At 43.2% G+C, this 27,864-nt stretch overlaps 1 protein-coding gene across 4 annotated transcripts in view; it reads right to left on the reverse strand.

Moving 5' to 3' along the window:
- Positions 1 to 27,864, reverse strand: part of LOC134355027 (volume-regulated anion channel subunit LRRC8D-like) — a 138,431-nt gene that overhangs the window by 84,506 nt on the left and 26,061 nt on the right. For all 4 annotated transcript variants that reach the window (XR_010019952.1, XM_063064679.1, XM_063064678.1 and 1 more), the window contains exon 2: positions 16,583 to 16,712. The gene's annotated coding sequence lies outside the window, so the exon portion shown is untranslated. The remainder of the gene's footprint in view (positions 1 to 16,582; positions 16,713 to 27,864) is intronic.

The following is a 27,864-nucleotide window of genomic DNA, read 5'->3' on the forward strand; positions in this document are numbered from 1 at the left end:
TGTTACTTATTTTTATACACACATGCTTTCTCTCACTCTCCTTTTTCTCCCTCTGTCCCTCTGAATATGCCCCTTCCCCATCCTCTGGTTCCCCCCCCCCACTTGTCTTTCTTCCCGGACCTCCTGTCCCATGATCCTCTCGTATGCCTTTTGCCTATCACCTGTCCAGCTCTTGGCTCCATCCCTCCCCCTCCTGTCTTCTCCTATCATTTTGGATCTACCCCTCCCCTCCAACTTTCAAATCCCTTACTCACTCTTCCTTCAGTTAGTCCTGACGAAGGGTCTTGGCCTGAAACGTCGACTGCACCTCTTCCTAGAGATGCTGCCTGGCCTACTGCGTTCACCAGCAACTTTGATGTGTGTTGCACAGATTTCTCAAAGTCAGTTAGGGATGGTCACCCACAGAACTATAGAATTCCACAACAAACATCCTCCCCCTGGCAATCGATTGCAACAAATTTTCATCTGTATTTGATTGAATTGAAAATTTGACCTTATGCCATCGTGAAGGGTCTCGGCCCCCAATGTCAACTGTTCACTTCTCTTCATGGAGGCTGCCCGACCTACTAAGTTGCTCCAGTATTTTGTGTGGGAGACTGCTGCTACCCAGGTCACTATCCGCAGAAACCAGCATCCATACCTTACGTCGGGCAAATTATTCCAGTGTTACTGAGTCTGTTCATCACCTTCCCTCCTCCAGGAGTTTGATAGTAAAGACATCAAAGATCAACATTATTCATTGTATACATTTACATGCATCAGAAAATTGCTATGGTGGGGTCAGGACACGAGATCCAATAACAAAAAAAACATTCAGCAATTATAAAAAATAAAGAATTACATAAAAAGGATAAAGAATTATACAGATATAAATGAAAAAGCTAATGAAGTTTGAGATTAAAGGACAGATATGGAATAAAATATGTATAAATGCATAAATACCAGCATGTATTTACAATATAAACAGCATCAGAAAAAGTGGCTTCAAGTGTTTACAGTGCTGTGCAGTGAAGGGGTAAACACTGTGAAGGTGGCATCCATCATTAAGGCCCTTCACCATCTGGGACATGCCCACTCTCTTTATTACAATCAGAGAGGAGGTACAGGAGCCTGAAGACCCACACTCGGTGTCTTAGGAATGGATTCTACCTCTCTGCCATCGAATTTCTGAATTGTCCATGAACACTACTGCTATTTACTTATTGTGGCTCAAGTTGTTTTTGTACATATTGTCACAGAACAGCAAACTCCATGGCATATTGCAGTGATAACAACACTGATTTTGATTCTAAAACCAGTTCTGGTTTCTTCCCCACCCCCCCTTTCCAGTCCTGAAGGGTCTTGGTTCGAACTGTTGACTCTTTTTCCCTCTCCTGCACAGTACCTCCAGCATTTTGTGTGGGTTGCTCTAGATTTCCAGCATCTGCAGTATCTCTTGTGTATCTGAAACTAGTTCAGCTGCTCGAAGAAACCAACATATATACGCATGTATCAGATGGCCAACTATTTTAATTCCACTGCCCATTCCCAATCTGACACGCCTGCCCCATGGCCTCCTCTGCTGCCATGATGAGGTCACATTTAGGTTGGAGGAGCAACACCTCGTATTCCATCCGGGTATCTTCCAAACCAATGGCACGAATATAGATTTCTCTAACTTCTACTAATTCCTTCTCCCCTATTCTCTTTCGATTCCTCATTACAGGTTCCCTTCTTAACCCTTCTCTTCCTTTCACCTGCCTATCACCTCCCTGTGGCGCCCCTCCTCCTTCCCTTTCTCCCATGGCCCACTCTTCTCTCCCAACCTTTCTTCAACCTTTCACCTTTTCCACCTACCTTCTGACATCATTCCCCCTCTCCCACCTTCCTCCATGCCTGGTCCCACCTATCACCGTCTAGCTTGTAAAGTCAGAGTAAACTTATCATCAAAGATCATACATATCACCAAATACAAGAATCAGAATCATTTTCTTGCAGACAGTCACCATAAATACAATTAAAAAATACCAAAATAATAATAAATAAGTAATACTCCATCCCCTTACCCTTGCCTTCCTCATCTTCTTATTCTGGCTTCTTTTCCCCACCCCCCCATCACTTTCAGTTCTGATGAAGGGTCTTGGCCACAAACATCAACTGTTTATTCCTCTCTATAGATGTGTCTCACAGCTGAGTTCCTCCAGCATTTTGGATATAGGAGCAGAATTAGTCCATTCGGCCCATCAAGTCGGCTCCACCATTTCATCATGACTGACCCTCTCAGCTCCAATCTTCTGCCTCCTTCCTTCATGCCCTGACCAATCAAGAATTTATCAACTTCTGCCTTAAATATAAAAAGGCTTGGCCTCCACAGCCGTCTGTGGCAATGAATTCCACAGATTCACCACTCTCTGACTGAAGAAATTCCTCATCCCCAATATAGAAGAACACTCTTCTATTCTGAGGCTGCATCCTCTGATCCTCGGCTCTCTCACCAAAGGAAACATCATCTTCACATCCACATTTTGCTCATGTTGCTACCTACGTACCTTGGATTTTTGAATTTAAAAATATTATTGCAGCTCATTCGCACACAAGTGGGATCCATAAGGCAGATGTTCTTAAATGAGGTTCTTAAACTGCCACGACAAATTTCCTGATTATCCGCTCTATCATCACTTTGGGTGGGTCATAATCTTTATTGATAACACCACTTAAACCATCTTCATAAACCTAGCACATTGAAAGGAAATGGATGATGTTGATTATTTCATACTAGTAAACAGTTTGATTCACTTCAGGTATTTTGTCCCATTTTCGGCCTCTTACTCAGAAGTCCAGTGAATTTTTCTGGGACAGGGATTGCACAGGATTATTTTTAAAACTTTATTCAGAGATACAGCACGATAAAGGCCCTTCTGGCCCACTGAGCCTTTACCACCCAGCAACCCACCAATTTAACCCCTCGTCTAATCACAGGACAATTTACAATGATTGATTAACCTTCTAACCGGCACATTTTTGGACAGTGGGAGGAAATCGGAGCACCCAGAAGAAGCCCACGCACATGTGGGAAGAACATGCAAACTTTTTAGAGAGGGTGCTGGAATTGAACTCTGAACTCCAGTGCCCTGAGCTGTAATGGTGTTGCACTAACCGTTACATCACCGTGTTATCCCCTTTCTATTCCCTTTCAATAGACGTTTTGAGCCACTGTCGACACCTTTTCACCAGTCACACATCTAATACCTTCTTCACAGTGGAGTTGAGTTACTACATTTTCTGACTCACTTTAACTGTGACCTCTACTTTTGCTGAACTGTTCATTTTCAATTCCCTTTAGTACAAGGCTGCAGCCTGATTCTGCGTCAGATATTACATTACGAGAGGACTGGGCCAGATGAATAGGAAGTAGTACTCTCTTAGCAGAGGACTCAGATTTACGGTAATTGGTGGAAAATAGAAAGGAAACCACCTAAAACCGTGCAGCTTGGTGACTTGCATTTAGGAATTGGGGAATATCACAAATGCACATCACATTTAATGTGTACCTGCACAGAATACCTGACGCATAGTAGCCTACAAGGCCATGGTTTAATTTTCTTTATGCCAATGACCTCCTAGGCTACAGTGGCCACTGTTAGGCACACCTGCTCATCAATGCAAATACTTAATCATGGTCCAAGAGGTTCAGCTGCTGTTCAGACCAAACATCAGAATGGAGAAGAAATTTGATCGAAGTGACTTTGACCCTGGAACAATTGTTGGTGCCAGATGGGGTCACATGAGTATCTCAGAAATTGCTGATCTCCTGGGATTTCCACCTACAGCAGTTTCTAGAATTTATAGAGAATGGTGCAAAAAACAAACAAAAAAAATCCAGTGAGTGGCATTTCTGCGGGTGAAAACGCCTTGTTAGTGAGAGAGGAATAATGCCATCAGGAAGCTGGTACAGGAGCCTCAGGACCCATTCTACCAGGTTCAGGAACAGTTACCACTCCTCAACCAACAGGCTCTTGAACCAGAGAGGATAACTTCATTTGCCCCACAATTGAACTCATGGACTCACATTAAGGACTCTTCATTTCACATTCTGAATATTTATTGCATTCTTATTTAGCATTATTATTTTTCTTTTCTTTTTGTATTTGTATAGTTTATTGTCTTTTACACATTGGTTATTTGACTTTCCTGTTGATTGCAGTCTTTCATTGATTTTATTACGCTTCTTGTATTTACTGTGAATGCCTAGAAGGAGACTAATCTCAGGGTTGTGTATGGTGACATATATGTACTTTGAACTTTGAGAGGTCAGAGGAGAATGGAAAGACTGGTTCAAGCTGACAGGAAGGTGACAGTAACTCAAATAACCACGCGTTACAACAGTGGTGTGCAGAACACGTTGGACTTTAAAGAGAATGGGATACAGGAGCAAAAGACCATGAATGTATACTCAGTGACGACTAATAGCTACAGAGGTACCTATGTTCTGATTGAGTGTAAGAAAATAGGAACAGGAATAGGCCATTCAGTCCTTCAAATATGCAATGTTATGCAAAGGCATGTCTGACCTCAAGCATATTCCTATAATACGTGGAAACATATCCAATTAACTTTTTTTTGTTTGTTTTCAGGCACAGATACAATGAGTTAAACTGGAGGGCATTTAGAGCCTCCCTCTACACTGCCAATCCCCTCTGCTCTAGAAGTACTCGAGCATTGTAGTGTTAGGTGTTCATTAGTTCCATAACAACATGTTTGAGGTTGAGCCAAACTAGGCTCAAGTTGGAAGCAGTCTTTAAGTAACTTATAGGTCACAATTTCCAAGTTCATAATCACTGGAATGCGAATAGTTTTGTACTAAAATGCTCTGCATTATTACATTATAACTATACAAATATTTCAAATCCCTGGTCATATAACAGTAATAATAAATTGTAAAGCCAGCTGGTAGGGTTTTGAAATGGAAGACGTACAAAGATGAACCTTTTCACACGTCATGCAATAGATAACTAGAACACACACCATTCCATGCAACGAAAGGCCTGGTTTCAGTAACAGTGACCATAAAACTGCTGAAATGTTGCAAGACAAAGCCTCTGGTAAAGTAATGTCCTTCAGGGAAGAAAATTTAACATCCTTACACAGTCTGTTCCATGTACGACCCCAGATTCAGACAGCTCCATCATGGGCACAAGCCCTCCTCCTCCCCACCACGAGGACATCTTCGAAAGGTAGTGCCTTAAGGCAGCAGCATCCATCTTATAGGACCCTCACCATCTGAGAGATGCCCTCATCTCATTACTACCATCAGGGAGCAGTTACAGGAACCTGAAGGCACAATCAATTTTTCAGATTCTCAATCAGATTTCTAAATGGTCCATGAACTCAAACATTACTTGACTAATTAAAGACTAACTTTATTTGTCACGTGTACATGGAGAGGGATTGGATCCGCCAGGTTTCAGATGCCCAAGACACGCTGTACGATGAGCATACCAAAAAGCTTGTCATGACGGCACCCCGACAACTCCACCAGGAGTTAAGGACACACACACACGCGCGGAAACATACAATGAAGTGTGTTGCTTGCTTCAACGACCAACATGCTCACAACTTACAACCCGTATATCTTCGGGATAAGGGAGAAAACCAGAGCACCCGAGGAAAACCCACATGGATATGCAGACATGAAACTCTTTATTGTAACTTGTGGTATTTCTTTTTCATGTCTTGCACTGTAATGCTGCCGCAAAACAACAACTTTCATGTCAGTGATAGGAAACCCAATTCTGTCCCTGGTTTTGACCTACCAATGTAGTTCACACTTTACAGCCTCCTTCATCCATGAACAATCAGGGAGAGGCAATAAATGCTAGCGTTATTAGCAACACCCAAATCCACAAAGCTAAAACAAAGTTCAACTGATACACAAACCAGGTATTTACATTAACTGCACTCAGAAGTGATTGCATACACTTCGTTCATAGTTCACAAAAAAAAAGACACTTAAGTTTTCAACTTTCTCAGACGCAACTGCTCATTTGCAGTACCTAATAGAAATGATTAAGAATTTCTTCAGCCAGTGGGCAGTGAATCTGTTGAATTCATTGCTGAAGGCACATGCTTAAATGGTTCGGCATATGTGTGCTTTGAAAATAAATTTACTTTGACATTGAATTAAAACTGCTCTCCAAGTTTTCCATATTTACATGGAAAGAACTTCTTTATGTAGTTTATTATCAACAATACAATCAGATTAGGAACCAATGCACGTTTAAATTCTGCAGATCTAATTTGCCTTAGGGCAAATTGGAAAGCAGTACAATAGAAAATATCAAAAGTAGTCTGTCACAAAACCCTACTCACATCCTTTGAAAGAGACCGTAGCTAAAGGCAGTGAGAAATCTGGAAACTGCTCTATGTTTAATTTTCTGAAAAATCTGAATCACTCAGCCTAGAGTTTTCAGCTCCAATAACAGCAAGACAATCAAGCATTAGTGTTATTACTGTGTAAAACCGAGTAACTTCAGGCATTTGCTCTTGTGTAAGTTACTTTCTCACCTATCTGTGTTTTTCGCAAAATTGCATAGAAGCGTCCCTCATCCTTCAACCCAAGTCATTAGTGTAAATTGTACCCAGCTGTGGCACCAGCAATGATCACAGTATTGGTTTCTGGCATCCCTAAATGACCTGTTTAGAATCAATGTTGTTTATTATTGCTTAGTCCATTTTCTATCATTATTAGCCCTTGTTCTGTGAGATTTGCCTCATAAGACAACTTATTTCATGATACTTTATCAAAAGCCTTATGGAAATACAAATGCACTAACATCTATCTCCTGGTCACTCTTCAACTAGGAGTTGAGGATGCCATCTTGGTCAATGTCTCCCATCCACTACATAATGTACTGGGTGGGCACAGGAGTACATTCAGCCAGAGGCTCATTCCACCGAGATGCAGCACAGAGCGTGATAGGAAGTCATTCCTGCCTGTGGCCATCAAACTTTACAACTCCTCCCTTGGAGGGTCAGACACCCTGAGCTAATAGGCTGGTCCTGGACTTATTTCATAATTTACTGGCATAATTTACATATTACTATTTAACTATTCATGGTTTTATTACTGTTTATTATTTATGGTGCAACTGTAACGAAAACCAATTTCCCCCGGGATCAATAAAGTATGACCATGACTATGAACTACCTTGATTTTAACATATCCAGAAGTTCCCAAATAAAAACTTAAATATCCCTTTCACAAAACTATGTTGGCTTTGCTTGATTGTGTTTTTTTTTCCCTGTTGCTTCTAGAGACAAATGGCAAAGAAATAGATCGTTAAGCCCATTGTGTCCATTCTGACCATCGAGTACTGACCTACAGTATTATGCAAAAGTCTTAGGAACTCTAGCTGTATACAGTACTGTACTATATATATCTAGGGTGCCTACGACTTTTGGCCAGTACTACAGTACTATAATAATTTTATGTATTATGCTGTCACATAAAAAAGCAAATCTCATTAAATATGAGAGTGATGATATGGGTTTCTGTTGTGGCTGAGAGTGGGAAGGGGGCAGGGGGCAGGGAGAGGGGAATCATGGTTGGAAAAAGGGTAAAGGAGAGGGGAGAGAGCAGGAAGCACCGGAGAGACATTCTGTAATGATAAATAAACCAGTTGTTTGCCATCAAATGATCTTGCTTGGTGTCTCTGGACTGGGTGTAGCTATACACGCACCACCCCTCATCCTTGGCACTCCTTCTCTACCACCTGTCCAACACCCCTCCCGCAGCACTCCTCCTTTTCTCCCGCCAGATTTACAAACTCACTCTCTGCTCCATGTCGACAAATACAGTACAGTGAACAAGTCTGAGACACCCGAGTTATATATTTGCTCCTAAGCCTTTTGCACAACATTGTACATTATTCCAATTTCAAAGCCATCTATCCCCATAGCTTTCTATACTTGTGTAGATACTTAAATTCTGGTCTTCCTCTTACACCTTCCCATCGCCTCCTTCTGGTGCCTCCCTCCCTTCCCTTTCTCTCTCAGTCAACTCTCTTTGATCAGTTTCTTTCTTTTTCAGCCGATTATCTTTTCCACCTACCACCTCCCAGCTTCTCATCATCCGCTCTCCTTCACCCACCTTCCCCCTCACATGGTTTCACCTATCATCTGACAACTCTTCCCCCTTCTTATTCTGGGCTCTTCCCCCTTCCTTCCCAGTCCTGATGAAGGGTCTCAACTTGAAATGTTGACTCTGTATTCCTCTTCATAGGTGCTGCCGGACCTGCTGTGTTCTTCCAGCACTGTGTGTATGCGTGTGCGTACGTTTCTCTGGATTTCCAGCATCTGCAGAATCTCTTGTGTCATAGGTACTTAAACAATGTGAGTTCACTGCGTTCAGATAGAATAGAAAGGCACTCCAGACTGTTGCCCACTGGTCTTCACAGAACTGATCCAAACTACTAAGTAGGTACCCTTCATTTATGCACCCAAAGGACGTTGGTATCATTGACAAGGCAAATATTTATATACAATCTCCATCTATCCTTGAACTGAACTGCCCTATTTCAGAGGGTAGTCAACAGCATGTCACATTTATTGCTATGGTTCCAAGGTCACATATTAAGTGAAATTGGTCAAGGTTGGTTTTCAACCTTCCGGTCTTTCCACAGCAAGCATTACTGAGACACAAAACTTGTGTTTTTTAAATACCAACATAATCTTTATTCATAGCAAAAAAAATTTACAATTAACTGTGCAACATCTTTTCATTCTCACATTCATAGTTTCAAAGTTTTCAGAACTACCCCACTGAATTCCTTCACACCAATAGCCCAGTTGCCACTCATGTGGCACCCTGAGGGGATTTACTACTGCAGTAATGGAGGGACTTCCTCACCCAACCCAGCCCCTCCCTTCCCACTAGCAGTAGAATTGCTACCAGTTTCAGTGGAGGTGTTTGAACTTGCACCAATCACCCAGATCTCTGCATACTAAGCCAGTAACTCACTGTACTGGTTCCTTGCTATAGCCGGGGCAAGTAGTGGGGATAAGCCCTCACTATCTATTGAATGATCCCAATGGTGTGCTATTCAAATAGCCTCTGACAACCAAGTCCAGCCTCTGGCCTTCACGTGTGGCTTAGCTACTAAACTTGGCAGAAGAGTTTCTACTGACAGGAGCAGGTAGCTGGTGCCTTAAAACCACTTGCTTTGGGCAGATGGGGCTTCTTAGCTGTGGTTGGTGGTTTATCTCAGATAATGACAACTCTGATGTCAAACCTCCACAGTCTTGTGGCTATACCCACCCATGGGGAAGTCTTTGGGAGGGAACCCCGAAGGTAGAGGATAAAAAAATCAGGAGCTGGAGCCCCCAAGGCAGACCGACACTGAGTTCAGTGCTAACTGGCAACTCCTGAAATGCCACTGGGTGCTAAATTGTATCTGTCTCTACTGTTCCTTTGGGTTCATCAAATGCATGGAGAGGGGGTGCCTACTACCTGGGTAAAATCTTGCTCTCCTTATCATACTGCCCTGGCTTGCTTATCACATAGACAGCTGGGATACAACAGCCACGGTCGACCTCGACCCATGGGAGACCTCTCAACTCACTGCGCCACAGACACCTTGCAGTTGCAGATAAGTCACAGACAGTACAAGTACTTCACAGGGCACATCCTGCCAAGACTTTGGACTGAAAATGTGAAACTAAAACTCAGCAATGTGCTTTACAAATCATGAAAATGCTAAAATGCAAAATCAAGGCTGGGGCTACTACAGTATGTTGATGGCTCCCAAGATTTACAGTTTCCACTGGACAATTCAGTAGCCTGAGGTACCAAAGCAGAGCTGTCACCCCACAGTAGTGCCTCAGTAAAGCTAGAGTCATAGAACACTGCAGAACAGAAACAGGCCCTTCAACTCCATGCCAAACTGTTATCCAGCCTAGTCCCACTCGCCTACACCCGGTCTATCATTCTCCATATCCCTCCTGTCCACGCATTATCCAATTGTCCCTGAAATGTTGAAACCAAACCTACATCCACCACTTGCAGGTTGTTCCACACTCTTACCACCTTCTGTGTGATTAAGTTCCCCCTCATGATCCCTTTAAACCTTTCACCTTTCCACTCTAAACCCATGACCTCGAGTGAGAGTCTCACCCAATCTCCAAAGGCAACACACACACACACACACACACACACACACACACACAACGCTGGAGGAAATCAACAGGTTAAGCAGCACCTGTATGAAAGTGTGAACAGTTGACGTATCAAGCTGAGACCCTTCGTCAGCACATGAGGAAGAAGGGGGGTGGGGAGATGCCTGAATAAAACTGTAGGTGGAGGGGAAAGCACCTAGGTGGAAGTTGCTGGGTTGGAAGAGTTCTCACTGTACACACAGAATCAGTTATACAGCAGAGAGTCAGGCCTCTCTGCTCACCTTCACCATTGTACTAATCCCATTTACCACAGCTTTATGCCTTAGAGATTCAAATGCCTGTCTTGGTAAATGTTCAGAGGAACTGTGTCCACCACCCTCTTAGACAATGAAGTCTAGACTCCAATTACTGGGTGACAACTTGCTCCCCCAGATCTACTTCATACCACTCCCTTAAACATATGCAGTCTAATTTTACATTTTGCTACGGGGCGGGGGGGGGCAGTAAAATCTTCCTTCTGACTACCGTGTCTGTGCCTGTCAGAATGCTGGACATCCTGCTTCTGTCCAATGGAAAACAACACAAATCAATCCAATCTCTCCCCGTCAGTGACACACTCCATCCCTGGCAGCATCCTGGTGAATCGCTTGTGTGTGTGTGTGTGTGCACACACTCCCATGCAATCACATCCTTCCTGTAGTGTGGCGACCAGAACTATAAAAGTGGTTCAGCGTGGCAGAATTCCACCCCCACTCCCTGGTTCACCAGTCCTCTTTGGAGAAGGAAAAGTGAATCTATCAAGTCTGAGCTCTATATACACATCTGAACGCCCACAGAGGGTTGATATTTAACCACCCATACAAATAATCTATCTAGCCCAGAAAAATATGGGTCAAAAGGCCTACTCCTGTACTGTATTCTCCGTTCAGGCACTTGGTTCTGGAGGCAATCAGGGTTTGGACAGTAAATGAGGCCCTGTCTGTAGGATCCACATCCTGTGAAAGTATACAAACACTATTTTAATTTGGTGCCAAACTTCTTGAAGCTCTGTCTCAACCAGCTCTGATTACTATATCTGTAAACAGCTGTCCTGTTCCCTACTGCCTGTGGGTTCAAAACATTCTCTCCCAAAAACAGTTCGAGCTTTCATAAATTAAACCTAAAATTAGCCCCACTGACCTTAAGCATTGCCAAACACAACTCTCACACCCTTGGAGCAAGCTTTCCCCAAAGTCTTAGTCACAATATTGCTGATGTTCACAAGATACACATAAAACACCAAAACTCAACAGCTGCAAAACAACATTTGGGCCCCTTACTGAAGAAAGGATGTGCTGGCATTGGACGGGGTTGAAAGAAGATTCATGAGAGTGATCATGCGAATGAAAGGGTGAGGAGCAATTGATGGCTTTGGGCCTGCACCTGCCGGAGTTTAGAAGAATGGGGGGGGGGGGTGTGGAATCTCGTTGAACTCTATCGATTAATTGAAAGACCCAGATAGTCTGGACATGAAGAGGGTATTTCCTATAATGGGTGGATCTCTGGAATCAGAGGGCACAGTCTTAGAATACGACGATGTCTTATTAGAACAGAGATGAGGAGGAAGCTCTTTCGTCAAGGTGGTAAATTATGCTTAACACCTAAATGTCAAGGTAACAGAAGTATCACTGTTGATTGGCCATATGACCATAAGATTGCCCTCTTTACAAATGTTATTTACCCATTTTGGCCATAAGACACAGGAGCAGAATTAGGCCATTCGGTCCATCGAATCCTCTCTATCATTCAATTATAGCTGATTTATTATCCCTCTTGACCCCTTACTCCTGCTTTTTCCCCCCCAAACATTTTAATGAGGAGGAATTTCATCAGCCAAAGATAGTGAGTCTGTGGAATTCATTGTCACAGGTGGCCACGAAGGCCAAGTCATTGGGGTATATTTAAAGTTGATAGGTTTCTTGATTAGTAACAGCACAAGACCACAAGACACAAAAGCAGGATTAGACATTCAGCCCATTGGATCAGCCATGATGAAATGGCAGAGCAGTCTTAACAGGCTGAATGGCCTTATCCTGCTCCTATGTGTTATGATGCCAAAACTAATCTAGAAACCTTCAACCTCTGCTTTAAATATACCCAATGATTTGGCTTTCACAGCCACCTGTGACAATGAATTCCACAGATTCACTACCTCTAGCTAATTAAATTTCTCCTCATCAAAATGTTTGGGGAAAAGGCAGGAGAATGGGGTCAAGAGGGATAATAAATCAGCTATAATGGAGCAAGCAAAGAATGGATGCAAATCTCAAGATATTGTTATTGTCATGGGAGACCTAAATGCTAAAGTAGGACAAGGTGCTGATGGAAATACCATAGAAAAATTTGGACTAGGGGAAAAGAAATGAAAGGCGAGAAATGGGTAGAATGATGCAAGATGAATAATCAGGTCATTATGAATAAAGTAAAGGCATCTGTTAGTCTTGCGAGACCATGGATCTGCGCCTGGAAAGTCTTCACTCTCCAGGGCGCAGGCCTGGGCAAGGTTGTATGAAAGACTGGCAGTTGCCCATGCTGCAAGTCTCCCCTCTCCACGACACTGATGTTGTCCAAGGGAAGGGCATTAGGACCCATACAGCTTGGCACCAGTGTGGTCACAGAGCAATGTGTGATTAAGTGCCTTGCTCAAGGACACAACACGCTGCCTCGGCTGGGGCTCAAACTCACGACCTTCAGGTTGCTAGTCGAACGCCTTAACCTCTTGGCCACGTGCCCATTCATTATGAATACCTACTTTAAAAACCATCTAAGACACTTGTGGACCTGGAAAAGTCCAGGTGATAAAACTAGAAATCAAATTGACCTTATTACTATAAACCAAAGATTTAGAAACTCAGTGACTCAATGCCAAACTAATCCAGGAGCAGACTGTAATAGTGACAATAACCCAGTAATATGTCACGTAAAAGTAAAACTTAAAAAACTAAAGAAGCAAAAACCTGAACAATCCCTTGACTACTCACAATTAAACAAGAAAACTTAACGCAAAAATTTACAATTGAAGTAAGGAATAGATTTCAAAGTCTAGAAACAGAATCTGTTGAAGATGATAGCAATCATGCAGAAATTAAATTTAACTCTCTGAAGGATGCCTTGGTAGAATCAGCAAAGTCAGTGATTCCTAAAAAAGAAAAAAGCACAGAGAATAAATGGATGACAGATGAAATCAAAAATCTAATGGAAGGAAGGATACTGAAGAAAGCAAATCCTATGGAATATAAATCCTTAGGTAAAAAAGTTAAAAGCTTATGTCAAAAAGCCAAAGAATGGTTAAACCAGGAAAGTGAGCAACTAGAAAGAATCCCTATTATTGATCCAAAAAGGATACATCAACAAATCAAGAATATCACTGGTAAAAAGCCCCTCTGTTCTTCAGGTGGATGTTTGAAAGCAAAGGACGGTACAATTATCATGGAAAAAGGTGAAATTATGAACAGATGGACCGTGTATATTCAGGAATTGTTTGAAGACAATCAACACGAAAAAACAGAAATTGAGAAAATTGAAGGTCCAAGTATTTTAAAATCTGAAGTTCGTAATGCAATAAATAAGCTGAAGAAAGGAAAAGCAGCAGGTCCTGATGAATTAGTAATGGAACAAATTATCGCCCTTGAAGATTATGGAATTGAAAAACTTACTGATTTAATCAACATTTATGAGAATGGAATAACACCAGAAGAGATGAAAACAAAAATCAGTGTTTATCACTCTTCCTAAGAAACCTGGAGCATAGAATATGAATTACATAGATCCATAAATTTAATGAGTTACATCACTAAGATACTTCTAAGAATTTTGATGAAATAGGTAAAGAGCTAAAAGTAAGATACAAGCTGAAATAGGTAAAGAACAATGTGGTTTTGTGAAAGACAAAGGTACAAGAAATGCAATATTGATGTTAAGGATACTATCAGAACGAGCTGTTCAAGTGTAAAAAGATTTGTTTGTTTGTTATATCGACTACACAAAAGCATTTGATAAAGTGAGGTACAACAAGTTATTTGAAATATTACAGAAAACTATAGATCTAGATTCGAAAGACCTCTGCCTAATCAGAGATCTGTACTGGGAACAAACTGCCGCTGTAAGAATAGAAGAAGAAGTGAGTCAGCTTATGAAAATCAAGAGAGATGTTAGACAAGGGTGTGTTTTCTGCCCTGATTTGTTTAATGTGTACAGTGAAACAATATTACAAAAAATAAGAGACATCTTGGGAATCAAAGTTGGCAGTGAAAACATCAATAATTTCAGATATGCGGATGACACTGTTAATTGCAAATATGGAGGAAAAACTACAAAACTTAATTGATATAGTTGTTGAAGAAAGTGTAAAAATGGGTCTATCAACTGCAAAAAGTCAGTGTATGGTGATATCCAAAAAGTAGAATCCTATCTGCAGGCTGAAAGTAAACGGGGAAGACAGAAGTACAGAACTTTTGCTACTTAGGAAGCTGGGTGACATCAGATGGCAGGTGCGACATGGACATCAAAAGAAGAATAGGGATGGCAAAAGACACCTTTACGAGAATGAAGAGTATACTGACCAACACTAAACTAAGCATGACAACCCGTCTCAGAGTACTGAAATGTTACGTTTATCCAGTTATGTTGTATGGATCAGAATGTCCGACAATATCTAGTAACATGAGGAAACGAATTGAAGCAGCAGGGAAGTGGCTTTTGAGGAGGATGCAAAGAATATCATGGATGAAATGAATATCTAACGAGGATGTCATGAACAGAGCAAACACAAAAAGAGAAATAATGTATGAGATCATGAAAAGGCAACGTAACTTCACTGGACATGTGATTAGGAAAGAGGAGTTAGACTGCACGATAATTATGTGGAAGATTGAAAGGAAGAAAGCAAATGGGAGGCAAAGACACATGATGATGGAGACAGCAGCCAGAGAACTGGAAATGAATACCAATGAATTGATCCACCTGACCCAAAACAAGAGTGTGTGGGCCATGGCAGTCAAAGCTCAATCTGGGCATGGAACCTGATGATGATAATGGAATGATAGAAATGACTCGATGGGCTGAATGGCCTAATAACATTTGTAAAGAGGGCAATCTTCAAATGGATTCAGAGTAAATAATAAACTACTTAGATCATGCCAACCAACAGTGATACCTTGACATTGAGGTATTAAGCATAATAAATACAATGTAATAAATACAAAATGCATAAATGTTTCTCTGGTTCAAGTACTGTTTTACAATATGTTGCTACATTAAGCACAGTTGCCTTTAAGTCACAGCAGCACAAGTGTCAGGTACATACACAGCACAGGATAGAGAGGAAACCACACTGGTTACAACTCTCTGAGAAGCTGACACCACTGGGCCGGACCAGCACGTTTCCACACTATCAACGTTCCTCCTATTAACATGCATGACAGCTGCTCAGCCCAAAATAGCAAGAAAGTACAGAGGGCAGTGTGGTCGTGTAGCGGTTAACGTAACGCTATTACGGCCCCAGTGACCCGGGTTCAGTTCCCACCACTGTAAGGAGGTTGCACGCTCTCTCTCTGATCCCATGGGTTTCTTCCCACATTCCAAAGATGTACGCGTTAGGGCTGCCCACTTCCATCTGCCCACCGTTCTCCTCATCTAGTTCCACCCGTCACCTACCAGCCCCCATCTAACACTCCCTCCCGCACCACATTCACACTTCAATCTTCACGTCCTCCCCAGGCCACAGAGCGCTATTCCCATGAACGGCAACCCAAACAGTTCACCGGCCAGAAATCCGGCCGTGAGCCGAACTCCCGCATGACTGAAGGTGCCTGCAGTTTCGTCACCGCTGCTAACACCGGGTCATAATTTTTATTTAAATTTTATTTACAGATGCCGCACGATAACTGGACCTTCCCGACCAACGAGCCCGCGTTGCCCAGTTAGACCCATGTGACCAATTAAACTGCGACTCCCTTCTTCTTCGGAATATGGCAGCCACCCAGAGGAAACTCAACGCGATCACAGGAAGAATGTACATACTCTTAATAGAGAGCAGCTGGAGTTGAATCTGGTTTCCTGGTGCTAAAATACTGCTCTACACTACTGTGCTGATGTACGGGCTGTGCACAAGTCAGGCGTTCGTAAGCCGGGGAGGACCTGTACTGGTCACCTTCCCCGTACACCTTCAATCTGGACGCAGTGTTTTGGCCCCCAAAACATTTGCCCCCACAGATCCTGCCTGACCAGCAGGGTTCTTCCAGCAGTTCGTTTTCCTTTCCTGATCTGTCGACGGTTGACCAGAGTGAATTTAAGGAACAATTCTGCAGATAGCTGCCATGCAGCGGACAAGCTGAAACCTAATTTGAGCACTGCTGAAAGATTCCCACAGATATGTAAATAGTTTACTTACTTAGTGAAATGAAATGTGAAAGGATCAAGCTTGCTGTCAGCAGTTGAGGTTGTCAAAGCATTCATGCCATTTTGAAATGGATGGACGTCTGGAGAGTTGTACCTTAAAGTACTGCCAGAGTGCCGGATGCCTAAGCAAAACAGAAAGCTTGGTTAATAAACTACTTTCTTCTGCTTCTTTCTTTAAAAGAAAATCTCTTCTTGTTTGTGTACTGGTACTTCCTGACAAACACCATTACAGGTTTGACAGAGGCAATTAATGTTACAACTTTCAGCAGCTTATTCCTACGCCAAATGCTAAGTGCTCCAAATATTCTGGAGCTAACACGAAGCAGTCAGCCACGAGCAAATTGCCCATGTTTCAAAACATCGCAACATCTGCAACAAGGCATGTGTGGCCTGATAAAGTGCCTGCTACTTCATTCAATAGTTTTTTTTATTTTGAGGAGATTTGGTTTGTCACCAAAGACACTCACAGATTCCTACAAATGTACAAAGGAGAGCATTCTAACTGGCTGCATCACTGTCTGGTATGGTGGCACCCATGCACAGGATCATAAACAGCTGCTAGCCTCTCCTCCATCGAGCACACCTTCAGAAAGCGATGCCTCAAAATGGCAGCATCCATCATTAAGGACGCTCACTGCGCCGGTCATGCGGCCTTCTCATTATACCGTCAAGGTGGCGGTACATGAGCCTGAAGACAGACAGACGCACACCCCATCCCCTTTTAGAAACAGCTTCTTCCCCTCCACCATCAGATTTCTGAGTGCTCCATGAACCCAAGTTCACGACTTTGTTCTCTTCTTGCACTTGTTTTTATACATTCTTACTGCAACTTTTAGTAATTTTTTTCTCTTGCATTGCACTGTATTGTTGCAACAACACACCAAATTTCATGACATTGCTGGCATTCTTCCGTCTCGCAAGACAGTGGGTATAACATGAGAAAAGTCAACTTGTGGTGGTGCACTTCCTAGAGTGGCCATGGAGTCCTACTCTGGAGCGACAGTCTCGTCCACACTGCCCGCAGGTGAAGGAAGATGGGCATCTTGTTGGAGTGGCCCTCTTCTTCTGTCAAGTTCTCTTGGCAGCCAGCTCGTTGACGTGCGTATTTTCTGCTCTCTTCATGCCCTATGGAACTGCCAGACTCCAGGCAGCCTGCTCGTCTCCCACGTCTTCCCAGTTGTTCACATCGAGGTTGGCCAGCTTCAGATCCATTTTGCAGTTAATGTTGAAGCAAATCTGCGGGCGACCAACTGGGCATGCACCCCCTGCCAGCTGCCCATACAGCAGGTCTTTCAGGATTCAGCCAGAGCCCATTCACCTGCTGTGTCCTAACCATCTGAGCCACCTCTGGCTGAGGGTAAACGTGCTGGGGATACCTGTTGTAAGACCTCTATATTAGTGGCCCTGTCCTGCCAAGCAATGTACAGGATCCATGTGAGCCAGCGCAGGTGAAAGCTGCTCAATTTTTTCCTCAAGTCGCATAGATTGTCCAGGTTTCTCTGCTGTAAAGGAGAGTGCCAAGGACACAGGCTTGGTACACACACAGCTTGGTGTTTGCAGTCAGCTGGCAAGACATATCAGTGATAATGAACCCAATTCTGATTCTTCTCCGGAGAAGAGACAGCTGAGTGGTGGCCGTAGGACCTGTAAAGTCATGGTTTTGATAGAGTGAATGTAAAGAGGATGTTTCCTCATGAGTGAGAGGCATAATTAGAGGGCATCATTACAAGACAGTCACCAAAAAACTCAATTAGTTAAAGCTACTTATGAGTTTTCCAGTGATCATGTGAATGTGGAAGCTGGTGACCGAAGGAAGGGGATGTATTTAAGGGGAGGATCAACAAGTACATGAGGAAGAACGGAAGAGAGAGCCATGACGATAGATTTAGAAATGGACAAGAAAGGAGGGGGTTCAAATGAAGCACAAATGTCTGCATGAACAGGTTGGGCTGATTGGCCCATTTCTGCCCTGTACAACCAGAGATCGTGGGCTAAAGGTGAAAGGTGAAAAGTTTAAGGGGAACACGGGGGGAAACTTCTTCACTCAGAGGGTCGTCAGAGTGTGGAACGAGCTGCCAGCACAACTGGCGCATGTGAGCTCAATTCCACTGTTTAAGAGAACTTTTGATAGGTATACAGATGGTAGGAGTATGGAGGGCTGTGGTCCTAGGGCAGAGTTGATGGCGGTAGGCAGTTTAAAAATGTTCAGCATGGACTAGATGGGCCAAAGGGCCTGCTCTGTGCTGTACTTTTGGTACAGTACAGGGGCAGTGGGGGGGATGTCAGAGACAAGTTTTTTTTTAAACTGAGAGTGGTGGGTACAGGGAATACCCTGCCAGGGTGGTGACACAGGCAGATATATTAGTGCAGGAGTTTCTAACCTTTTTATGCCATGGACTGCTACCATTAACCAAGTGATCTATTGACCCCAGGTTGGGAACCCCTGCATAAGGCGCACTTAAGAAACTCTTAAATTGGCACAAAATAATAAAAGATATATGGCTACATAGGAGGGAAAGGTCATAAGAGCCTGTACTGTGCTGTATTGTTCTCTCTGTCTACAAGATTACCTCTTAGTCTCAGGCTCTCTGGGGCGAGGAGAGACACTCCTACACTTTCTAATGTGACCTGTAGAAGAACCATTTCGGATGAAAAATAAACCAAGCACCCAAGGCATCAGTAGTACATAATGAAGACTCATCCTTACTGACTGGAAAGCACAAGGCAAAAGAAAAAGTATCACACACGGATGGAAATGACAAAGATCACCCAGCTTCCAAATTGCACAGTGACATGGATTGTAGATTTGCACTTTTTTTTTTGTTACTACTTATGGGCAATTTTTAAATTGGGGCGGCCTGTAGATAATAAACACTGAGCTGGATGCTACTGAAATGTGCCTTTTGATTTTTTTGTTCGTAGTATTATGTTTTTGCTCGCCTTTTTATTGTCGTTTGCATTTTTCTTTGTGTGCAGTGTAGGGTGGGTTTGATGTTTTTCCTTTGGACAGATTGGTCTCCTGCATCCTCTGTCATGACTGTCTGTGGGGGAGACTAATTTCAGGGGTGTATACTGCATATATACTTTGATAAATAAGTGTGCTGAGGCTGGAACATGAAAATGAGAACAGAGAACACTCAGCAGGTCAAGCAGCATCAAGGGAAAGAGAAAGAGGGTTAATCTTTCAGGTTGTGGACTCTTCATCTGAATGTTTGTCTTTCCACTGATGCACCCTGGCTTGGAGTGCTTTTAGATTTTGTTTTATTTAGACCCACACAAACTCCACAATGATGTTTTGCAGAACACAGAATAGTACAGGCGCAGCAATAGGCCTCTCAGCCCGGGATGTTGTCCCAAATAATTAGAATAAAATCAAAATGTTTAACTCAATGAATCCTTTCTATCTATGTTCTCAGCCCCATACTCTCCCCCTAAGAGGGGTTCTCAACCTTCTTTATGCCACCGACCAATACCATTAAGTAAGGGGTACACGAACACCAGTTTGGGAACCCCTGATCTATACTGAGTGGTCAGATTCTGCTCCAAACTCCATCAAGTTTGCAAATGATACCACTGTCATTGACTCATCGTTCCTTGAGATGTGGCCAGTGCACAGGAAGGAGGCAGAGGGCTGAGTGACATGGTGTCATAACAATAACCTTTCCCTCAACGCCAACAAAAGAGCTGCTCAGTGATTTCAGAGAGGCGGGGGTAGGACTGGGCAGTGCACATGTCCCTGTCTACATCAACAGTGTTGAGGTTGAGAGCATTCAGAGCTTCAAGTTCCTTAGTGTGAACATCTTGGTCCAGTCATGTTGATCATCATCAGCAGGTGCCGTTCCCAGTTTGAGCTTTGACTGCCATGGCCCACACACCCCGTTCTTGTAGGCCGTCTCGTCATCCCCTCTGATCAGGCCGACCACCGTGGTGTCGTCTGCAAACTTGATTATGGAGTTAGAACCATGTACAGGAACGCAGTCATAGGTGAAAAGGGAGTACAGAAGAGGGCTCAGCACACAGCGTTGAGGCACACCAGTGTTCAGGGTGAGAGTGGAGGAGGAGAGTACCCTTTATTCTGCATCATTACCCTGTTCTACCTCAATACACTGTAATGATTTGATCTGTATAAACAGTATGCAAGACAAGCTTTTCACATATCGATACAGCTATAAAGAAGTCAAGACAGAGGCTATATTTCATTAAGAGTTTCCGGAGATTTGGTATGTCACCAAAAAACATTTGCAAATTTCTACAGATGTACTGTGGAGAGCATTCTAACCGGTTACATCACCGACTGGTATGAGGGTGGGGAGGGTGAGCTACTGTACAGGATCGAAGGAAGCTGCAGAGAGTTCTAAAATTTGTTAGTTCCATCATGGGCACTAGACTCTGTAGTATTCAAGACATCTTCAATGCACAATGCCTCGAAAAGGCAGCATCCATCTTTAAGGACTCCCATCACCCAGGGCATACCCTCTTCTCATTGCTACAATCAGGAAGGAGGTACATTCAGGAACATCATTTTCTCCTCTTGCCATCCAATTTCTGAATGGACATTGAACCCATGAACACTACCTCACTTTTTATTTTAAATTTCTGCTTTCTGCACTACTCTTGGTACAAACCAACACCAATGTCTATACCACTCCATTCTCTGCATGCTCATGTGCCTATCCAAGTGCCTTTTAAACACCTCTTTTGGTTTTGCCTCCATTACCACCCCAGCAGTTATTCCAGGCAGTCACTCTGCACATCACACGAGACAGTGAGTTACACAACAGTGTAAAGAACCGCTGGGCCTATCAATGTTGGCAGGAGCAACTTGATTTAATACAAGTAACACAGAAAGATAACTTGCACAGCCCTGAAACAGACTTGATGTGCAAGCATTATTACACAGTAGGAAATGTAATGGCCACTCTGTGTGGAGCAAGATGCCACACTTAACATGGAAACGACCAAATAATCTGCTTTTACAATGACCCGGATTAGGGGATAAATTTTGGCCATGATACAGGGGATAATTCATCTCTGCTCCTTCTCAAAACACAGAGAGAGCCTCAGGATTTAGGATTTAGTTTGGGTGGGGGGGGGGATTAGAGAGATAGGGGTAAATAAACTGCAGATGTTATCATACTGCATCAGATCAATCGCAATAACATGGTGAACGAGCAAGTGTGCATGCGGCCAAAGGGATGACGAAGTGAATCTGTTTCATTCAGAGATAGTGTGGTACAGCCCCTTCTGGCCCAATGAAGCACATTGCCCGGCATCCTCTCTATTTAACACCAGCCTAATCACATGACAATTTACAATAAATGAACAATTAACCCACTAAACGGTATGTCTTTGGATTGTGAAAGAAAACCCACACGCTCACGGGAAGAATGCAGAAACTCCTTTCGGGGGTATCGGAATTGAAGGCTAACCACGACGCTACTGTGGCACCCACCGACTGGGTTCCCTACGTGAGAGAGGTGCTGTTATTTGGCATGGGCCTTCGAGTACGCATGTTGTAGCTCCCACACTGCAAGTTGGCAAGCACTTACTGTTACTAACATGACTCAGTAAAAACATTTAATCAGACTACTCTGTTGTCCATCTAGCTCCGTGCATATGTAACAAACGTCTGAAATAAAAGCCTCCTGCCTCATCTTAAGGATGACACCTTTGGCAGTACAAGGCTCTCACAATAACGCACAGGAGAACCAGCCTTGATATCTATGTAGGATTCAGAAGTGGGTCTCAAATCTGCAATCCTCAAGCATGGAGTGCTATTTACTGACCACAGTTCATACTTATTGCAGTACATTGTACCAGTGTGGTAGCTTTCAGGTCAATATTCAGTAGATGCTAACAGTAATGATTTTAAACAAAAAAAATCTACAAGTTAGGTATATCTAAACTATGATGGAATGACCATAAGACATAAGAACAGAATTAGGTCATCCGGCCCATGGAGTCTGCTTCGCCATTCAACCATGACTGATCCTTTTTGTTTTCTCCTCTCCTCAACCCTACTTCTGGCCTTCTCCCCGTAAGCTTTGATGCCATATCCAATCATGAACCTATCAATCTCTGCCTTAAATACACCAACGACCTGGCCTGCACAGCTGCATGTGGCAACAAATTCCACAAATTCACCACCCTCTGGCTAAAGAAATTTCTCCACATCTTTGTTTTGAAAGGTCGCCCCTCTACCCCGAGGCTGTGCCCTCTTATCCTAGACTCTCCCACCATGGGAAAAATCCTTTCCCCACCTACTCTGCCCAGGCCTTTCAACATTCATAGAAACATAGAAAATAGGTGCAGGAGTAGGCCATTTATTATGATCATGGCTGATCATCCAACTCAGAACCCAGCCTTCCCTCCATACCCCCTGACCCCTGTAGCCACAAGGGCCATATCTAACTTCCTTTTAAATATAGCTAATGAACTGGCCTCAACAGTTTGCTGTGGCAGAGAATTCCACAGATTCACCACTCTCTGTGTGAAGAAGTTTTTCCTAATCTCGGTCCTAAAAGGCTTCCCCTCTATCCTCAAACTGTGACCCCTCGTTCTGGACCTCCCCAACATCGGGAACAATCTTCCCGCATCTAGCCTGTCCAATCCCTTTAGGATCTTATACGTTTCAATCAGATCCCCCCTCAATCTTCTAAATTCCAACGAGTACAAGCCCAGTTCATCCAGTCTTTCTTCATATGAAAGACCTGCCATCCCAGGAATCAATCTGGTGAACCTTCTTTGTACTCCCTCTATGGCAAAGATGTCTTTCCTCAGATTAGGGGACCAAAACTGCACACAATACTCCAGGTGTGGTCTCACCAAGGCCTTGTACAACTGCAGTAGTACCTCCCTGCTCCTGTACTCGAATCCTCTCGCTATAAATGCCAGCATACCGTTCGCCTTTTTCACCGCCTGCTGTACCTGCATGCCCACTTTCAATGACTGGTGTATAATGACACCCAGGTCTCGTTGCACCTCCCCTTTTCCTAATCGGCCACCATTCAGATAATAATCTGTTTTCCTATTTTTGCCACCAAAGTGGATAACTTCACATTTATCCACATTAAATTGCATCTGCCATGAGTTTGCCCACTCACCCAACCTATCCAAGTCACCCTGCATCCTCTTAGCATCCTCCTCACTGCTAACACTGCCACCCAGCTTCGTGTCATCCGCAAACTTGGAGATGCTGCATTTAATTCCCTCATCCAAGTCATTAATATATATTGTAAAAAACTGGGGTCCCAGCACTGAGCCTTGCGGTACCCCACTAGTCACCGCCTGCCATTCTGAAAAGGTCCCGTTTATTCCCACTCTTTGCTTCCTGTCTGCTAACCAATTCTCCACCCACACCAATACCTTACCCCCAATACCGTGTGCTTTAAGTTTGCACACTAATCTCCTGTGTGGGACCTTGTCAAAAGCCTTTTGAAAATCCAAATATACCACATCCACTGGTTCTCCCCTATCCACTCTACTAGTTACATCCTCAAAAAATTCTATGAGATTCGTCAGACATGATTTTCCTTTCACAAATCCATGCTGACTTTGTCCAATCATTTCACCGCTTTCCAAATGTGCTGTTATCACATCCTTGATAACTGACTCCAGCAGTTTCCCCACCACCGACGTTAGGCTAACCGGCCTATAATTCCCCGGTTTCTCTCTCCCTCCTTTTTTAAAAAGTGGGGTTACATTAGCCACCCTCCAATCCTCAGGAACTAGTCCAGAATCTAACGAGTTTTGAAAAATTATCACTAATGCATCCACTATTTCTTGGGCTACTTCCTTAAGCACTCTGGGATGCAGACCATCTGGCCCTGGGGATTTATCTGCCTTCAATCCCTTCAATTTACCTAACACCACTTCCCTACTAACATGTATTTCGCTCAGTTCCTCCATCTCACTGGACCCTCTGTCCCTTACTATTTCTGGAAGATTATTTATTTCCTCCTTAGTGAAGACAGAACCAAAGTAATTATTCAATTGGTCTGCCATGTCCTTGCTCCCCATAATCAATTCACCTGTTTCTGTTTGCAGGGGACCTACATTTGTCTTTATCAGTCTTTTCCCTTTTACATATCTATAAAAGCTTTTACAGTCCGTTTTTATGTTCTCTGCCAGTTTTCTCTCATAATCTTTTTTCCCCTTCCTAATTAAGCCCTTTGTCCTCCTCTGCTGAACTCTGAATTTCTCCCAGTCCTCAGGTGAGCCACTTTCTCTGGCTAATTTGTATGCTACTTCTTTGGAATTGATACTATCCCTAATTTCTCTTGTCAGCCACGGGTGCACTACCTTCCTTGATTTATTCTTTTGCCAAACTGGGATGAACAATTGTTGTAGTTCATCCATGCAACCTTTAAATGCCTGCCATTGCATATCCACCGTCAATCCTTTAAGTGTCATTTGCCAGTCTATCTTAGCTAATTCACGACTCATACCTTCAAAGTTACCCCTCTTTAAGTTCAGAACCTTTGTTTCTGAATTAACTACGTCACTCTCCATGTTAATGAAGAATTCCACCATATTATGGTCACTCTTACCCAAGGGGCCTCTCACGACAAGATCGCTAATTAACCCTTCCTCATTGCTCATTCGAAAGGTTTCAATGAGATCCCCCCCCTCATCCTTCTGAATTCCAGTGAGTACAGACCCACAGACATCAACATTCCTCGTATGATAACCCTTTCATTCCTGGAATCATTTTTGTGAACCTCTTTTGGACCCTTACCAATGCCAGCAGATGAGGGGCCAAAACTGTTCACAATACTCAAGGCGAGGCCTCACCAGTGCCTTATAAAGCCTCAGCATCCACCTCCTTGCTCTTGTATTCTAGACATCTTGAAATGAATGCTAACCTGGCATTTACCTTCCTCACCACCGGCTCAACCTGCAAGTTACTTTTTAGGGTGTTCTGCACAAGGAATCCCAAGTTCCTCTGTATCTCAGATTTTTGGATTTTCTCCTCGTTTAGAAAATAGTCCGCACATTTATTTCTTCTACCAAAGTGCATGACCATGCATTTTCCAACATAGTATTTAATTTGCCATTTTCTTGCCCATTCTCCTAATCTGTCTAAGTCCTACTACACCCAGCCTGTTTCCTCAACACTACCTGCCCCTCCTCCAAACTTGGTAACAAGGCCATCCATTCTATCATCTAAATCATTTATATACAAAATAAAACGAAGTGGTCCCAACACCGACCCCTGCGGAACACCACTAGTCACTGGCAGCCAAGTCTTCGGTTATATTTACAGTGGAAAAGGATCCTTTTATTCTCCACTCACTGCCTTCTACCAATTAGCCAATGTTTTAACCATGTTAGTAACTTTCCTGAAATACCATGGGCTCTTAACTTGGAAAGCAGCCTCATGTGTGCCACCTTGCCAAAGGCCTTCTGAAAGCCCAAATATACAACATCCACTGCATCCCCTTTATCTATCCTACTTCTAATCTCCTCAAAGAATTCCAACAGGTTCTTCAGGCAGGATTTTCCCTGAAGGAAACCATGCTGACTTTGTTCTATCTTGTCCTGTGTCACCAAGTACTCCATCACCTCATCCTTAACAACTAACTCTAACACTAACATCTTTCCAACCACTGAGGTCAGGCTAACTGGTCTATAATTTCCTTTGTACTGCCTTCTTCCTTTCTTAAAGAGTGGAGTGACATTTACAATTTTCCAGTCTTCAGGCACCATGCCAATGATTTCTGAAAGATCATTTCTAATGCCATCACAATCTCTAACGCTACCCTTTTCAGAATGCTAGGGTGCAGTTCATCTGGTCTGGGTGACTTACAGAGACGTAGAAAACCTACAGCACAATAGAGCTCCTTCAGCCCACAAAGCTGTGCCAAACATGTACTTACTTTAGAAATTACCTAGGGTTACCCATAGCCCTCTATTTTTCTAAGCTCTATGTACCTATCCAGGAGTCTCTTAAAAAGAGCTTATCAAATCCGCCTCCACCACTGTCGCCGGCAGCCCATTCCACGCACTCACAACTCTGCGAAAAACTTACCCCTGATATTTCTTCTGAACCTACCTCCAAGCACCTTAAAACTATGCCCTCTTGTGCTAGCCATTTCAGCCCTCGAAAAAAGCCTTTGACTATGCACATGATGAATGCTTCTCATCATCTTGTACACCTCTATCAGGTCACCTCTCATCCTCCGTTGCTCCAAGGAGAAAAGGCCAAGTTCACTCAACCTATTCTCATAAGGCATTCTCCCCAATCCAGGCAACAACCTTGTAGATCTCCTCTGGACCCTTTTTATGGTTTCCACATCCTTCCTATAGTGAGGCAACCAGAATTGAGCACAGTACTCCAAGTGGGATCTGACCAGGGTCTTATATAGCCGAAACATTACCTCTTGGCTCTTAAACTCACTCCCACGATTGATGAAAGCCAATAGCCTGTGTGCCTTCTTAACCACAGAGTCAACCTGCGGAGCAGCTTTGAGTGTCCTATGGACTCAGTCCCCAAGATCCCTCTGATCCTGCACACTGCCAAGTCTTACCATTAATACTATATTCTGCCATCATTTTTGACCTACCAAAATGAACCACCTCACACTTATCTGGGTTCAACTCCATCTGCAACTTCTCAGGCCAGTTTTGCATCCTATCGATGTCCCGTTGTAAACTCTGACAGCCCTCCACAACACCCCCAATCTTTGTGTCATCAGCAAATTTACTAACCACCCCAGCACTTTCTCATCCAGGTCATTTATAAAAATCACGAACAGAAGGGGTCCCAGAACAGATCCCTGAGGTACACCGCTAGTCACCAACCTTCATGCAGAACATGACCCAAATACAACTACTCTTTGCCTTCTGTGGGCAAGCAAATTTTGGATCCACTATTATGTACTATTAGGTCTTTCAGCTTTTTGAGCACCTTCTCTCTTGTAATAGTAACTGCACTCACTTCTCTTTTTTCACACACTGCAAAGTCAGGGATACTGCTAGTATCTTCCACAATGAAGACTGATGTAAGATACTCATTTAGTTCATCAGCCATCTCCTTGTCCCCCATTATTATTTCTCCTGCTTCATTTTCTAGCGGTCCTATATCCACTCTCATTTCTCTTTTATTTTTTAACATACTTGAAAAAACTTTTACTATGCACTTTGATATTATTTGCTAGCTTGCTTTCATATTTCATCTTTTCCCTTCAAATGACAGAGAAACTCAATGGGCCGAATGGCCTAATTCTGTTCTTATGTCTTATGATCTATCCGAAAAGGAGCAGTGATCATTAA

The sequence above is a fragment of the Mobula hypostoma genome, chromosome 12 (assembly GCF_963921235.1).
Source record: "Mobula hypostoma chromosome 12, sMobHyp1.1, whole genome shotgun sequence".
Taxonomy (NCBI): Eukaryota; Metazoa; Chordata; class Chondrichthyes; order Myliobatiformes; family Myliobatidae; genus Mobula; species Mobula hypostoma.